Here is an 18022-nt window from a genome sequence, read left to right on the forward strand (position 1 = left end):
TAGGTAACATCATGACCAACACAGAAAAGATAGAGGTTGTCAAGGACTTTTTTTTTCTTGCTTAGATTTATACACAATGCTCATGGTAGCAGCAAGATGGATTTGATATTAAAAGCAGAGAAGCCCATGAATAGGAAAGGCTATAAACTGTTTACACAACATCAGGACCCTTTGCATTGAATACATCCATATAATATGCAATAATGATGTTATTCACATTTTCTATATAGAGCTTACATTTCATTTATCATTATATAATGAGGACAGTTAGAATATATTCTAATATATTCTTGGCATTCTCTTTGTGATTTATTAACAGATTTCTTTTTGCAAGTTTTCTTGTTATGAATTTCAATATAAGAATGTTTTAACTCTCATTACCCATTCACCTTGGCCAATATGGTTTATTAATATAAAATATTGCCTCAAAAAATTATATCAAACAGCCTATTACATTGGGTTAATCTGGTGCTCAAGACTTCTTTAAAATGTTGGGAAAAAACAAGGATGTTACTTGAGGACTAAGGTGCTCCTGGCTGAAGTCATGGTATATTTATTGTTCTCACAGACACGTTAAAGTTGTTGCTGTTATTGTTAGGAGTCATTGGGTCAACTCCTAGCCATAGTGATCCTCTGCCCAATGGAACAAAACACCGCACGGTCCTGCGCCATCCTCACAATTGTTCCTCTGCCTGAGCCCATTGATGCAGCCACCGTGACAATCCGTCTTGTTGAGGGTCTTCCTCTTTTCTGCCACCCCTCCCATCTCCCAAACATGATGTCCTTCCCTAGGGCCTGGTCTTTCCTGACAAAGTGTCCAAAGCATGTAAGATGAAGTCTTGCCGTCCTTGCCTTTAAGGAGCACTCAGTCGTTCTTCTTCCAGTATAGTTCTGCTTGTTCTTTTAGCAGTCCAGGGGACTTTGAATAGTCTTCTCCAGGACCACACTTCAAGTACATCTATTTTTCCACAGTCTTCCCTGCTCAATGTCTTACTTCCACATGCATATGATGCAATGGGGAATATCAAGGCTTGGGCCAGGTGCACCTTAATCCTCAAAATAACATCCTTGCTCTTCAATACACAAAAGAGGTCTTAGGCAGCAGATTTACCCAATGCAATACTTCTTTTTATTTCTTAACTGCTGCTTCCAGGAGCACTGATTGTGGACCCAAAAAAGATGAAATCCTTGTCCACGATGACCTTTCTCCACGTACCATGAGATCGATTGGTCCCATTGTGAGGGCTTGGGTCTGCCTTACATGAGTTGTAGCCACACTGAAGGCTACAATCCTTGCTCTTCAACTGAAGCGCTCCAGCAAGTGCCGCCACTTCTCACTTTCAGCAAGCAAGGTTGCATCATCTGCATACCACAGGTGGTTGGTAAGGCTTCCCCACACCTGATGCCCCACGCTTCTTCATATAATCCAGCATAGCGTGAACACAAGTGAGACCACAAGCTGGATGCATGCCTTCCTTGCTTTTAAACCACGCAGGGTTCCCCTGCTCTATTTCCACAACTGCCCCTTGATCTATATAAAAGCTCCTCATGAGCACAATAGCTCTCCAGAATTCCAATTTTCTCCAAGCTGGTCTACAGTTTAAAATATGAACATATTTTTACACACGAGGGTATATGTGCAGGTCAGACACGGAATAAGGAAGACTAGAGGTGAAGCGATGCATTGGAAACATGGTGCAGGTGAAGATTATTGAGAATACCATTGGTCGCGAAAAGAGCAAACACATCTACCTTGCGACGTCAACTCAAGCACTTTGAATATGTTATCAAGAGAGACTAGTCCCTGGGAAAGGACTGGGTGTTTAAGAATTCTATAAAAATAGAATGTGCAGTCTATATTTGTTTCCTGCAATAACCATCATATTTTCCTTGTTTGACTTATCTGTGGCAACCTAACATTTGACTCTTTTTGCCAAAAATCAATAAGCACATAACTTGTGACAGAAAGGTGATGTCTGGAGAAAAGCAAACTTGAATGTTGCTTTTGGAGTGAGGACACCATTGTATTTGCATCCTGCTCTTTGTGTTGTGTTTGGCCCCTCCTGTATTTCAGTAACTATCCCCTGAACTCTGGAAGGATGGGAAGTGAGTATGTAAAAACGTAAGTATTATTTCAAGATGGAACATACTCAGAGACTTGTGAAGGGCCTGCTAACAAACATCGTGGGGCAAACAATCAAGATGATTCCCAACTGCCTGTAAGTGCTTTATCGTTTGACTATACCATGCTGAAGAACAAAATTACATGTTTCAAATCATTTTTCTGTTCTCATTTTCAAACGTGAATTTTTGTGTCAATGTGAAATTTTGAATGCAAGTTGTATTTGATAAATTTCACTTGATTTATCTATTTATTTTAAATTATTTGCTTCAATAAAACCAAATTTTAAAAGTGACACAATTTTTATTTCTAGGTAAAATGAAATGACAGCTTTTCAAAAAAGTACAAAATCAAGCTAGCAGAAAGATAAAAAAGTCTTTTTGAATCCCTAAAGAAATTCTAAAATTAACTTCCTTTTAGAAAACCATAATGGATTATAAGAGACTCCTTCCATTTGAACACTCTAGTTTAATGGTCCTACTATTGCTAGCACTGAAATGATCAATGACACAAATATGCAACTACAACAATATGATTCAAAATCTGCATCAATATTTCTGGCTAGGCTCTCTAGAGAAGCAATCCAGTGATGATACATAATTTTATATTAATAAAGTGGTTCACATGGTTGTATAAATGCTTAAATCCTAGTCTGGTTCAAATCTGTGGGTCAAATAGTAAGTTGCAGGCTTTTTCTGACTTGGGTTGCTGCCTGGACCAATGAAGCTGAAAGCAGTAATAGGAAGTAGGTCTAACCCAGCTGGTCGAGGCAGAAGAGGATGCATCCAAGCTCAGTTGATAGGCTCTGATGGATCCCAGGGACTGGAAGTGATATGACAGGATTTGGGCTCAAGGGTAAAGAACCAGAGTTCAATGAGTCTGATTCAGGATCCAAACAAACAAGAAGTGAAGCATGTCTCTATAGTGAACACTTGTGTCTGAAGTAGGCGTCTCCATCCCCGTGGAAGCATCCTCAGAGTTGTGACACGAGGAAGGATTGAACTTCACTCTAATCTTCCCATTACTCTTTGGCTTCTCACAGAAGGTCCCATCACGAGGCTGGTTATTCTGTGTCAGACCACATCATGCAAGAAGCCTCAACTGCGAAACTACTGACGACCCTACTCCAGCCAAGTTGACATAAAACCAAATGTTCACAGTTAGAAAGTGAAACGGTACAGAATTTGAAAATATTGCATGCAGAAATGCAGATCCTGATTGGTGGAGATTTTGTTCTTATTTGAAAATCTAAAGATAATTTCTGGATGGTAACCAGAAATGATTCTGTGTCCTGAATTTATTTCTAGAGTGCAATCCTAGGGTGAAAAATAGAAGTGGCTATTCTATACTTCATCATTGACTCTCTATATTGTTTTATTTTCAAGATTTCAATTCTAAATAATTTAATTCTCAGTTTACTACAGATTGATTTAGCAATGGGAAAAACTTGAGTATCATTGATAAACATGAAATCAATCGAATCAGAGAGATTTTATGCTGTCATATCTAGCAAAGATGTAGCTGAATTTATGAACTGGAAACAAATTAATAAAGAAACTCAGCATTGGACAGCTATTTTGCAATGCATGGTTGTGGGTACTAGAGCAATCACTTAACATGGACACTGTTTATGGGGAACAAATGAAGTGTTTGTATCCCCACAACATAGCTATATTGGGGCTTAGGTGAACCTGTTGCTTCAGTTCCATTGTTTTTTGGGAGGTCTCATCTTACAGCAGTATGATAATACAGAAAAGAGGCATCGATCATAGAGGTGTAAAACAATGTTTGACAATGTAATGGCCTTAAATGATAAAGCTTGATCCAGCAATTTGGATTAAATAAGTATTCTTCGATACTTTATTCTGTTTGCAGATTTCACTCCTGGTCATTCTCATACAGATCAGATAAGTACTTTCAAAATACTTATCTTCAGAAAAGAAAATAATTTCAGTGATTTGTCACATTTCCCTGTGTATAAACTATATCAATGAAGAAAGTGAAAATCAAGCACTTCACAATTAATGCAAAAATTTCAAAACTTAATTTTTCAGCTAAGCAGTGCAGTCCTAAGACACTGCACCTGATACTTCAGGGCATCATAGAGGTCTGGTGAAGTGAAATTGCTTAATATCACCCTTCTATGTATATTTTTCTAACTCCAATAGACTGGAGCCTGTAAATAAGACATAGAGGACTCCAACTTGGGGATTGGTTCATTTTGCCACTCTGCTGGGTATAAGAGTGAATCTTCTCAGAAGCAGGCATTGAGAATCTCACGACTATTAAGAAAAAAAGAGCCACCGCAGAGCTTATGTAAGATACCTGTCTGAAAAGGCAGAGAGAGCAGAGACACCAGTGACCACAACAGAGAGGTCACGGGACATGGCTGAGGTCCAACGCTGAAACCAGAAGCCAGAGCAGAAGAGTGCCATCAAAATTGTGAGGTAGAACCCCAGTCTTCCAGCCCACAGAACACGGCCAAGGTCCTGTGACCCAGTGGCTACTAGACTGAGGACCAGAAAGAGATAGACCTGCCAGCACAGCTGTGAAGAGGCATTGAAGACAAAGAAAAACAGAACCCTTAATATCTTATAACCTGTTTCTACGAGCTTCCCTAGTAGAAACCACAATTGTGAAGGTTCTCTGGGAGTTCTTTATGATCATTATAACAAATGATCACACACAGCAAAGAGTAGGGTCCTGGATGAGAGAGTTGGTGTCAAAATAAGAGTCAAGCAGGATGGAGACGATGAGGACAGGTATGCCTGACTTCTCCCTGGGGACATTTGATCTTGGTCTGGTGTGAAGTTGGATTCCCCTTTTCTTTTCTTGGAGCCAGAAGACGTCAAATGTGGCACCCACATAATTTCCGCAAAAGACCACGCAACGGACAATTGTAGAATGGACTATGCATTTTCATGCCCTGTGCTGTGTGCATTCACGTAACCATTTGGAATGGAGCTCAGTTAAATCAGCTGATATTTTGTCCTACTTTTTAGTAAGTTTACATATTTTTTACTGCCTCTATTCACCAATGGGCAATTAAAAACACATATTTTGGCAAAATGCCTCTACCCAGAGCCGAGCATGCTGTAGCATAAAGTGTCATCATGGAATCATGTACTCAGATTCTAGATGTTTTAGAAAATATTTCTGAAGACCAATACATGTTAAGAGCAACTGAGCACATCACCAACACATCCAAACACGAGACTATGTATTTACAGTGGTTATGCAGAAACACACTTTCATCTGCTGAGTCAAGTTCTGCAGATTCAGATACTAATTTGAAGACATGCATGGGTCGCTACTAGTCACTAACAGGCTGTTTACATAATTTAAGAGAAGATTTTGAAAGCACAGCGTGGAGAATAGTGCCAAATGCTGATTATGAAGCAATTAAATGTCACAGCAGCATTAGAAAAACAAATAGCACAAGTACTCCAGAAATATGGAGCTCCAGAGAAATTGTGCACGGCCACCTGCTGTACAATCATAGGCATACTTGAATCTGCCATGAACAAAGGCAAAGCTTGGAGGATGTATATTTTTTCAAAATCATTTTTCTTCTTCTTGTTATATCTTGTGTAGGATGAATGAAGAAATTAGTTTAGGATTATCCAAATTGCTTAAATAAGTATCATTTCAGAAAAATGTGACAATTTCATTATTTTTTAAAAAATACTTACCTGGCAAGGGAGATCCCATGATCACGAAGGTGGTTTTCCCAGGGCGAGGCTCATCCATTGCACTCTGGATGTGCTGACCCCTGTGATTTCCCCAAGTGTGGGAAACTCGACTGCATAATGTGTGATAGTGGGGGACTGAGTTCATGCTCTCCCATGACAAAAAATATTATTTTTCTTGTGGCTCCTACAACTCTTATCACAATCCATACACATATCCATGGTGTCAAGCACATTTGTACATTTGTTGCCATCATCATTCTCAAAACATTTTCCTTCTATTTGAGCCCTTGGTATCAGCTCCTCATTTTCCCCCTACCTGCCCATTCTCCACTCCCTCATGAACCCCTTGATAATTTATAAATTATTATTTTTGTCCTATCTTACACTGTCTGACGTCCTCCTCCACCCACTTTTCTGTTGTTGTAACAATGGCAATTTCGTTCTTACATGAGAACTAAATTTATAGATTCAGGGAAGAAAATTCTACTCATGTAAAACGGACGAGTGGACCAAAAACATGCAGCACGTACTGATACAAGGGAGGCTTGACTATTCTTTTCTTACATATGGAAGTAGATATTGTTTAGCAACTAAACTGCGATAAAACTTTTGAAAAATGTGTCAGAGCAAGGAATCGAACTACTTTAAAGTATAAATGTTAGAGATGCCATATTCCTTTTTTGTCGTATTCATTTTCTAATCACTTAGCTGTAATTTTTAATATATTTTCATTTGTTCATTTATAATTATAGCTTTTATCACAAAACAAGTATTAAAATTGAAGCAGGAGTAATTTAAAGCAAACAGGTGAAAGTCAATTTTTCATTGTGGGATGTCAAGATACATTGATTACTGAGATAATTAAGTTTCTTGACTCATTTCAATTCTTCATAGTATATGTAGAACAATATTTTTCTTGAGAATTTGATATATAATGTAAAACTTAATAGCCAGCACACAACAAACATTTTCTAATCCAGCCCATTTTACTCTGTTAAAATGAAATAGGTCTCTTTCAAACACGGATATTATAGTCACATTTAAATCACATCAAGGCGAACTAAAGTGCATGCAACACGTCTACTTATCCATTGATCTGTCTAACACATCCCACTCAAATGCGTGACTAAGCCGAAGAGAGGGCACCAAAGTTTACCAATGTTTTGCACTCTCTCGTGCCTTAATTTGGACCTGCTCCAACTCAAAACATATTTTTGTGTTGAGTTCCACTACATTAATTTTGACTATAAGATCTTATGTGACAGAGTTAAATGGCCCCAGAATATGTACCAAATTTTAATTTTTTTTCAACAGATTTATTGGAATATAATTCAGATCCAATTCACCAGTTCAATCACATCAGGAAGAGTTGTACCATCAGCAGGACCAGCATTTTGAGGACCTTTCTTCTATTGTGCACTCACCAGTATTAGCTCTCCATCCCCCAACACCTCCCCTGCCGCATCCCAAGAAGCCATTCATCCAGTTCCTGACTCTATAGATTTACATATCCAGTAGTTCATACACAGAAAAACATTCAAAAACACACTAAAAACAGAAACTACCAATAATAACGAAGTAGAAGAGGTAAAAATCTCAATTGAAAAGAAAATATTAAATGCAAGAATACATTTAAATGGTCCAACAGGAAGATCAACTGATAGAGTGCTAAGTTCTAATCTTTATGAAAAGACATTTCAAGTCCTTTATGAAAGGACATTTCAAACTCCAGGCCCTGATGGGCTCAAACCACCTCATTTTGGGAAGTGGCAGATCAGATGCTAAACCATTCATACCTCCAGGAATTTACTGAAAGGATAAATGATTAGACTTATTTTCTTCATAAGAGTTTAAGCATTCAATTTTATATTGGTTTTCTTAAATTACATTATGAATATATCCTCAAAGTGCCATAAATTCAATCATCATAATAAATTCTGGTTATATTTATTGAAAATTCAAATTTGATTGGTCTTAAACTTTGTTTTTTGACAATGCTTAATAATTTCACATTGAGAATACTTTATTTAGCTTAGTATAGACCAAAAGTATTATAATTATTTTATAAATAATTATCAAAGAAATAAAAATGTGTAGAACTTTTATAACTGCATACCATAATATCAAGATATATACTTAAAGTTGAAATCCAAATGTTGTACCCTTGTTAAGCATGAAAAATTTAAATAGGTGCCAACTTCACATAATATATATTTACATATTTATTGAACAGACTGAAATCCTTCACAGAATTTGATTACCTTGAAAAATAATAGCAATATATAAAACTATATGATATCTATAAGTTATGTTACATGTCAAAATAATTTTATGAATATTATAATTTTTTAATAATGGGATCATTGTCTTAAAGAACAAGAAATTAAATTCATTTTAATATTTTAATAGTAATTTTCATGTACATATGAGGGTACAGTTTATTGAAATTTAAAGGCACATTTTAAGAATTTGATTAATTTTAATAAATGAATACTCTCAATTAACCACCCTGTCATTCAAGATGTTTAATATTTCCATCATATTATTATATAGGGAATTATGCTGCTTCTTGTCATCTTTCAATTTTCCAAAGTAATCAGTCTTCTCATTTCTGATTGTGTTAATTATTTGTACTAATTCTTGAAATTCAAATGAACAAAATCAAACTAGTATTGACATGAAAGCAATATAATTTTCTGGATGTATTGATATATTCCAGAATATTTTCTCCTTTAACCATTAAGTGGCTAATTATACTTATTTTTAAGTCTTATAAATAGCCTTTGAAATCTTCTTAGTGAAAATAGATTTTTTATTATATGGCTATATATGTTTTTGAATATGTTTATATTTTTTAAAAATCATTTTATTGGGGGCTCATACAGCTGTTATCACAATCCATACACACACCATTGTGTCGAGCATATTTGTACATTTTTTGCCATCATCATTCTCAAAACATTTTCTTTCTATTTGAGCATTTGTTATTAGCTCCCCATTTTCCCCCTCCTCCACCCTTCCTCTTTCATGAACCCTTGATAATTTATAGATTTTTTTTCATGTCTTACACTGACTGATATCTCCCTTAATCCACTTTCCTGTTGTCCATCTCCCTGGGATGGGGTTTTATGTAGATAATTGTGATCTGTTTCCCCTATCTCTCCCCACCTTCCCCTTACCCTCATGGTATGGCCACTCTCAATATTGGTCCTGAGGGGTTATCTGTCCTAGATTCCCTGTGTTTCCAACTCTTGCTCATATTTTTATGGAAAAGTTTGTCCATCTACCAGAGTGATACTGACATAAAATTTTCTAGCCTTGTAATTCTATTGTCCAGTTATGGTACAAATGTCATTTTGTCCTTGCAAAACAAGTTAATGAAATATTCTCTCATATTTGTCAGCATAATTTCATCCTTAAATAGTTGATGAATTTACCAATTAAGTCATCTAGGATAAGTTTTTATTTTGTTCAATTTTAAAAATAATTTAATGACTTTAATAGACACTAGCCTAGTTAGATTTTTTTATTTGGGGGAGGGTCAGTTTTTTATAAGGTTCATTTTTCCAGAGAACAAGAGAATTTCATTTAAACTGATAACTTTCTTATCAAAATGTTGTTTATATTTTTGTTATCTGAAGGCTATGTGGCAATGTCATACCATACACACTTCTGCACCTTACATGCATCTTATCCACTTAGCGATGACTGGGCAGAACTGTTGAAGAACTCAAGCCAGCAGCTAAGGGATATTCAACAAGGAGATAAAGTGCCTACCTTCCAGTGAGACTTTGATTCTGCCAGTCTATAAAAAAAAAAATTAAAGTAGGGAAGAATGTATGAGTATATATGTATGTATGTATATAATAATAATGTATTATATAATAAATATATATATATATTTGAAGGGAACTTCCTGAAAACTACAAATGCCTCTGCTATTTTTCAAATAAAGATTTCAATCCCATATTTTTATGACTATTCTTCATAGGACTATTTGATGGTTTTAAATAGTTCTATTTTATTGAGGAGAACAATGTCTTTGCCTTGGTTCCCTATTTTTCCTTGTTTCCTATTTTTCTTCTCTTTTTCTCCTTAAGAAACAAACAAATAAAAAGTTATAGTGGTTCCCATAATAAAAGAATCTCACTACATTTCCATGAATACCTAATTAACAGATGAAATGAACCCATAACTTCTTCATTGATTATTCATTATTTGCCAAAGTAAGACCATGTAAATCATCCTTTTCCAGCTCTCCTACTATGTCTTAGCAAACCGAACTAATAATAAGAAAAAAAGAAAAACCAACAGGGCATTAATTTCATAAGTAACAAAGTACAATTGTTTTCTGCTTCTCCCATAAAACAGCTTGAAATCTGATATTGTAAAAAATAGGCAATATTTAATTTTACACATATTTAGAAACCCTTGAATAATAGGTTTGACTAATAATTAGTGATCACTTATTCTCCATGGAAATAAATATAATAATACATTTACAGACTGTGTGTTTAGGTAGAGCATGACACTTCTCTAAAAGAAGGGGGTTTATGGAAGGAGGGAATAAATGCTGAAAACTGAAATAAATATATTTTGAAACATATATCATCTAAAGCTTCTTATGGGATGCGAGATGTTCAAACTAGAACATCCATTTTCTCCAAGATATGGTTTTAAGTACAAACTAAATCTAGATTTCTGTTTATTGGTTTGTTTTGTTAAATGTGTTATTATGAGGTGCTACTGAGTAAACCTAACTCAAAGTAACCCTATGGACACTGGAACCAGACAGTACCACATCCTACATCATCATCACAATCATTGCTGGGTGTGAGTCCACTGTTGAAGGCCCTGTGCAATCCACATAGTTAAGGGCCTTCCTCTTCCCGCTGATCCTTTACCTTGCCAACTGTGAAGTCCAAGGTCTGTTCCCATCTGGTAACACGTCCTGGACAGGAAGTCTTGCCATCCTCACTTCAGAAAACATGGAAGTGTGCCTCATGCAAACAGATGTTTCTCTTCTTTTGAGAGTCAATCGAATATTTAATATTAGTTACTAACTTTTACTATAAGTCAAATATATTAAATCTTATTTATTGACCATCTTTCACATGTATGTAAGGCGTTTTTAAATACTGTGGCAATTACATGGAGAGCAGAAGTGGATGCCAAAAGCCTTACATTTGAAAAGTGTTTGGTTTCCTAGGCAGCACATAGTGCAGTGATTACTTTTTTCAAAATCCAAAATAAAAAAAAAATTACCGTGGCTTGGATCAGGCACACTTGGGTCTAAAAGTGACATTTTTGCTTGTCAACACTTAAGAGAGGTCTTTGACAACAGATTTATTTAATAAAATATATTGTTTGATTTCTTGACTCCTGCTTCCATGAAAATAGCTGATACAAACAAAATGAAGTCCTTGACAACTTCAATCTTTTCTCCATTTGTCATGATATTACCAATTGGTCCAGTTGTGAGGATTTATATTTTCTTTATATTACATTGTCATTTCTGCTGAAGGTTGCAATCTTTGATTTTCATCTGTAAGTATTTCAAGCCCTCCTCAAATTCAGCACGCAAGGTTGTGCTGTCTGCATATCGCAGGTTGCCCACATGCCTTCTTCTAAGCTTGACATCACCTTCTGCTCCATATGATCCAGCTTCTCGGGTTTGCTCAGCGTCCAGATTGAATAAGTGTGGTGAGAGGATACAACCTTCCTGAACGGCTCTCCTGGTTTTAAACCAGGCAATATTCACTTCTTCTGTTCACACAACTGCCTCTTGATTAATGTCCTTGTTCCACATATGCACAATTAAGTGTTCTAGAAGTCTTATTCTTCTCAAATACATCCATAGTTATTTTATGATAAACACAGTTGAATTCATTTCTTGGCAGAGTGAATGAAACACAAGTAAACATCTTTCTGGGATTTTCTGCTTTCAGCCACGATCCATCTGACCTCAGATATAAAATTACTCTCCTATCTAATGGAGAAGTTTGATTTTTTTCACTAATTCTACCAGGTTTTCCAGGGCCTAGTAATAATTTGGATATTCAGGTATTTTAGTGTTGAAATTTTTCATGTGTTACTACTTTAGCATATTCTTTATTCATACTTCGTTTAAAATATGTTTGTATAGCCTAATGGTCAATATTGTAGATATTGAAAATGCTAAACTGTTCCCACCTATTTTGTTTTCCTATTTTCCTATATATTTATTTAATCATTCTTATAGACTTTTTCATGTCTATTTCCTATGTGATAGATTGATAGGTAAATAGTTACTAAAATGTAACTAATGCCTTTGTTGTATTTAATTAGCTGTAATACCTTTATGTATCTTTAAGACTGATTTTCTTTTTATTCATATACTGTCTATATTTCCTCTGAGTTCTGTTACCATTTTTCCCTGTATATTTTTTTTTCTTTTGGAGGATGGTTTATTTATTTATAATTAACAAATCATTTTATTGGGTACTGCTACAGTTCTAATAACAACCCAAGCATCAATCGTATCAAACACATCTATACATCTATACATCTATACATATATACATATATTGCCATCATCATTTTAAAAACATTTTCTTTTTGCTTGAGCCTTTGGTATTGGCACCTCTTTCCCTCCCTCCACCACCCTCTCATGCTCACGGACTCCAGATAAATGATAAATTATTATTAGCTTTATATCTTACACCATCTGCTGTCTCCCTTTGCCCACGTTTCTGTTGTTCATCCCGCTGGGGTGGGACCAGATATATCTCAAACATTGTAGTCAGTTCCCTATTTTTCAGATACTCTGAATGCCATTTTTATTTATTCTTACTGTGAAACTAATTAATATCTATAATTTCTTATAGCTGAGACACACTTTCCCAGAAGGCTATCTTGAGTCCTGAAACTTACCAGTGACTCTAATGTGCCCCAATGTCTAATATAGGACTCTGTGCTCACGTTTCTCTCAAAAAATAAACATTTGAAAATTATAAAAAAATAATGAACAAGGAACATTTGAGTCTTAGCTAATCCTCTATTTTACTCTTCAATGGAACCTGTAGCCTTCAAGTCTTGTCTACACCCTTCTAGGAAACTAACCTGCCAAGGGTTTGCTCGTTTAAAAAATGCAATGCACGTGCTATTTGCATACAGCTACATACTAGGACATATGTTTATATATAAGCTGATAGTTATAAAAAAGGAAGCACAAAATCACTAGTAGAGTCTCTGCTCTGCAATCTCTAGATGGCTGCCTACACACCCCTCCGCAGCACCATTAGCTGGTGCTCTGGGGCTCCCTAGGGAACCTTCAATAAATGCCACCAAAATAGGCTTCCTGGGGGATCTACTGGCCCAGTTAAATTCTAAGGAAAGTGTTCAGTTCTGAAGGTTATTATGACTGCTTGGGGAGGATATATTTTTTTCTGCAGGAAAACAGGATGAGGTTTTATGAAGATTAAAAGCAGCATTGATGAGGAAAACATAAGGGACATTTTGCCAAGGGATATTTTTTTCATCCCAACATTGCTCCTGCTCATTCTCCACAGGTGGCAAGGACTACTCCATGAAGGTCTCTTTGGGAAGCCTTCCTCCATCCATCCCAAGAGCTGAGATCCTGCTCCTTCCGACTTTTTGTTCATAATCTCAAAGAAAATTTTGAAGACACGTTAAGTCCCTTGAAAATGCCAAACTTCCTTTTTGACAGCAAAAGGAAGAATCTAATATTTTTCAGGAAGAGCTAAAGAGATACAACACTATCTCTAGAAGGGAGAGATCTTGATGGAGAAATGTTTAGACACAATAGTTTCACATTCTTATATTTTTGTATTATAAAGTTTTCTGAGATTTGGTAGCCATAGCTTTGACTAACGCCTGTAAAAACATTGAGTAAAATGATACTCCTGCTTAATAAATTATTTATTCCCTTTTAACTTAACACGAGATCAAATTTTAAAGTTTACCAGGCAGGAATAAATTTCATATATCTATACAAAATATCCCAAGTAATTTAACAGCGATTCTCCCCATAGTCCAATATAAGTAACAAATAATGCTGAAAAGCAGATTTCTCTGAAAGTTATATGAGAGTTTTATGTAATGCCATTATTCCTTGTGGACTTTGTTGCTGACTTCCAGAAACCATACCATGACAATTTCTAGAATACTTTTTATTATTATTTGAAACTATGTTCAGATTAAAAGGCATCTAAAAAGCATTAAGTATAGATTCTGGATTCTGTTACACACAGTTTTTAGTCCATTAATGCTTTGTTACTTTTCTCTTAAGAATGCTATTATCGTTATTCTGATGACTGAAATCATGAAAGAAAATGGAAACCAGGTTTTAAAAAAAAACCACAAAACAGATTGTTTTAACTTTCTCCCAAAGAGTGCCAAGCAGGCGCAAAGTTCTGGACTTTGGGTCAGTAGTGGAATGCTTAACCATTGCACAGCCAGAGTGGCTTCTCTATAAATGTAGAGTTCACGTTTTCCACTGTCAAAGAAAAAGGATGTATTTTCATTATTTGTGCATTTATTTTATTCAAAATTTTATTGCTTTTGTTTTCACCCAGTATTATAAAATATTGTGTCATTTTGCTTATAGAAGAGACTGAGATTTTATTTTCAATGTCAATTCTATTTACCCAATCATAGGGTAAATGAGGAATATTCCTTGATGATATTATATTGTTGGAAGGTGTGGTAAACCAGCAACACTTACACGACAGAAATATGTTTAGGGCAGAATTTTCCAACAATGAAATGCTTTGCATTTTGACCAGAAAAAATTTTTGCTACAAGGAGTTTCCCTGTGTACTGTAGGAGATTTAGAAATATTTGGGGATTTTAGAAAGTCGATGCTATAACACATTCCTCTCTTTCCCAATAATGACACTTAGTGGTATTTCTAATATTTTTTTCCTTGTTCAAAGCCATCTTTGAGAGGCAATGCAGAGATCGCATCCTCCCATAGCTCAGTCACACCAGACAGTGTTGTCCAATTGCTGCCAGAATCACTTTCAAGACGTCCTCTGCCTTCTGGAGCTCCTTCATATCAGCGCTCCTTTAGCGGTCTCCCCCACTCTACCCAACTGCAGCTCTAATTGTATTTGCTGCCTCTATAGTTTCATCACTCCTGGGTTGCAGATGACAAAAAATCAGAAAAACATATAACCAAAATTCAAGATGGTTAAACCCATTGACAAAATCCATTTGAGGTAAACTACAATAGGAAAACAAAAACGCAGGAAATATTGAAAACCAGATCAGGCCCAACATGCATCAACTGCCATGGTTGCAATAGATCAAGTCAGGTTAATCATTTTGATCTGTAGTCATCTCTCCGATGCACTCTGTTGGACGGCCAGTTTCTTCTTCCCATCCCTCTATTCTGAATAGAGGAAAATCACTGTGTAGATCTCACACAGCATCCTGGCCTTCCACTGTCACCCACGGCCTTCTGAAAACCAGAATCTCACAATTTAGGCTCTGATACTATTCCTTCTTTGACCTTTAGATGATATGCTTTTCAATCCTTCGGTTACTGATGTTGGAGTGCTTCTTCCACGTGCACCTAGACAACATCTTACTTGGATGGCTGCTCCCATGGAAGCATTCTTGTTCTTAATTTTTTTCCAGTTGAGCAAATTCACTCTAGATTAGCATCACTCCATATTGGATCTGCTATCATATTTAGCACCATTGAATCCCTGTTGGCCAGCATTGGGCTGCTAAAAACAACATTAGCTATTCAAACCCAACATCCAGCTTCTTTGAGAGCAAGATGAATTAATCTCCTTAGGTCACCATTTATAGCCTTGAGATCCTATGTAGAGCCACTATGTGCTGGAATCAACTCTGTGATACTGAGACTTTGTTGTTATTTATTTATTTGTTTTGTAAAGTTATGTAGTTTAACCCAGCAGCAATGCATTTCCTTCCAGTTGTGGTGGCCAGGAGGCCAGCCTCCACTTGAGGGTACTAACGCAGAATTCTTCCTCATTCATGAGGTCGCTAGCTCCAGGCATCCTTGACCTTTGGTGAACAGTAATCTTTGTCTGCAGACACATGGTGGTTTCTTGTCCGTCTCTCTTCTGTTTTGCGCCCTAGAGTCAATTCCTACTCAGATCTACTCAATGTACGACTAGAACAGCCCCATAGGAATTCCTTAAGTGAAATAGTTAAGGGGAGCAAATACCAAATTTTTTTCTCCTGCAGGATTGCCAATGGATTAGAACCATCAACCTTTAAATTCTCGCAATCATCGAGCCCATGCTGATTCATAGCAAGCCCCCGTGGGTTTTCTAGACTCTATTTATGGGAGTGGAAAGCCCAGTGTTCTCCCACAAAAGTGCTGGTGATTTCGAACTGCTGACCATATGGTTCCTTAACCTTCAGGTTAGCAATGGAGTATTTAACCACTGCATCACCAGGGTCCTTTGCTTTTCTCCACTACTGCTTTATACTAAAGCCTTGTCATGTGGTTTAGAGTTTACCTTTGTAACCCAGGTGATCTCATCTTGACATCCTTAACTTAACTGGCAAAGACCCTTTCGCTACTAAAGCTCCATTTCAGGTTCCAGAGGTTAGCCTAGGGAGATGTGCTCCGTGACAATGAGGACTCCTGGGCAGGCTTTCACGTAGTAGATCGAGTTATTCCTTTTGTATATTCAGAGGATTTACTCATTGTGGTAATATATGTGGACTCATAAGCAGCAACAGATAGTTTGGCTGGATTTTGAGCCCCTGGGAACAGAAATACTAGAACATTAAAATTGGAGGTAAATCTACATGTATCAGCGAGTAAACATTGGCTTGATGTTCTTCTTATCCCTTGATAAGGAACAGCAGAGAGAGTCATCCACGGACGTTACACAAAAGGCATTATACAAAAAATAAAGTCACTCAGTTAATCTCATCTAGTATTGAAAGACAAGGAGGTAACTTTCAGGATTAAAGTGCACGTGACCCAAGCCATTGTATTCTCAATCACTTTATATTCTTATGCCTGTGAAGACTGAGCATTAGAATAAGAAGACTGAAGAAGAATCAATGAACACGAATTATGGTTTTAGTGAAGAATATTGAAAGTATCATGGACTGCACAAAGAACAAATATATCTGTCTGGGAAGAAATATAGCTAGAATGCTCCTTAGAGCCAAGGATAGGGAGACTTTTTCTCATGTCCTTTGGACCTGTTATCAGGAGAGAACAGTCACCGAAGAGCAGACTAATCGAGGAAGATCTTTGATGAGAGGGATTGACACAGGAGCTGGATAGATGGGCTTAAACCTAAAAACAATTATGCAGATGGCACAAGACTGGGCAGTCTTTCCATCTGTGGTGCACAGGGTCGATATGAGTCCGAACAGACTAGAAGGCACCTAATGTTGGAAGCATGGACTACATGGTCTTGGTAACAGGGTGAAGGTTATGCATAAGCAGTTACTATTCCTTTTACTGTCAGCACTGACCATGAACCTTTCAGCAATGGAAGTCATTGTTCAGTCTCCCAGGGAGCACTCTTTCTTGAGGAAACCACCTGACGACACTGACTCCTTTCACCTGGAATGATGTGATTCCTTCTGTCGGGAAAGATACATATTCTGGATATAAGTGCATCTTTTCTGCTTTTAACACCTCAGCCAAAGGTTTTTCTGCAGGGATTTATAGAGTCTTTAATCAACTGCCATTGAGTCACATTTAACAAAATGCCTGATAGGTTGACAACGAAGGCTCTGTAAGAATAGACCTTCAATTATTGTCTCAGAGGCTCTGAGTATGGTTTGCTGAGGAACAGCTTACGGACCTACTCAGAAGTAAATACTGGATACCATGCCATTGACCATCTCAGATTATTTTCTTGAAATCAGAGACTTCCGATATAGTGTTATGTTCTCACTAGGAAAATCCTTGCATCTAGAAATCAAAAGATAGAGGTAAGAGGGACCAGCTTTCCCTCAGGCCTAGTGACTGACACAGAGACTTTGTGTAGCCACAGTTTTAAGTTTTGCAGATGTCCTGTGTCCTAAAGTGAGATACTTTATTCCAAAGGTTACCAAAAGAGTACAATTACATTATAATTCATGGTAGCTGCCTGCTCACTAGGACATATTTTTGTCAATTGTCTAGGAAGCAAGAAGAATCTCCATCTTAGTGACGATAACAGATACATCACATCACAGGGTTGCATGATGCTGTTAC

At 36.7% G+C, this 18022-nt stretch overlaps 1 non-coding gene across 1 annotated transcript; it reads left to right on the forward strand.

The window, feature by feature from the left end:
- Window positions 1-5806: 5806 nt before the first annotated feature.
- LOC142443798 (U1 spliceosomal RNA) lies at window positions 5807-5970 on the forward strand. The gene has a single exon (XR_012783549.1). It is a non-coding gene; the product is annotated as a U1 spliceosomal RNA (small nuclear RNA).
- The last annotated feature ends 12052 nt before the right edge of the window (window positions 5971-18022 follow it).

This window comes from Tenrec ecaudatus, chromosome 3 (genome assembly GCF_050624435.1).
Source record: "Tenrec ecaudatus isolate mTenEca1 chromosome 3, mTenEca1.hap1, whole genome shotgun sequence".
In the NCBI taxonomy this organism is placed as follows: domain Eukaryota; kingdom Metazoa; phylum Chordata; class Mammalia; order Afrosoricida; family Tenrecidae; genus Tenrec; species Tenrec ecaudatus.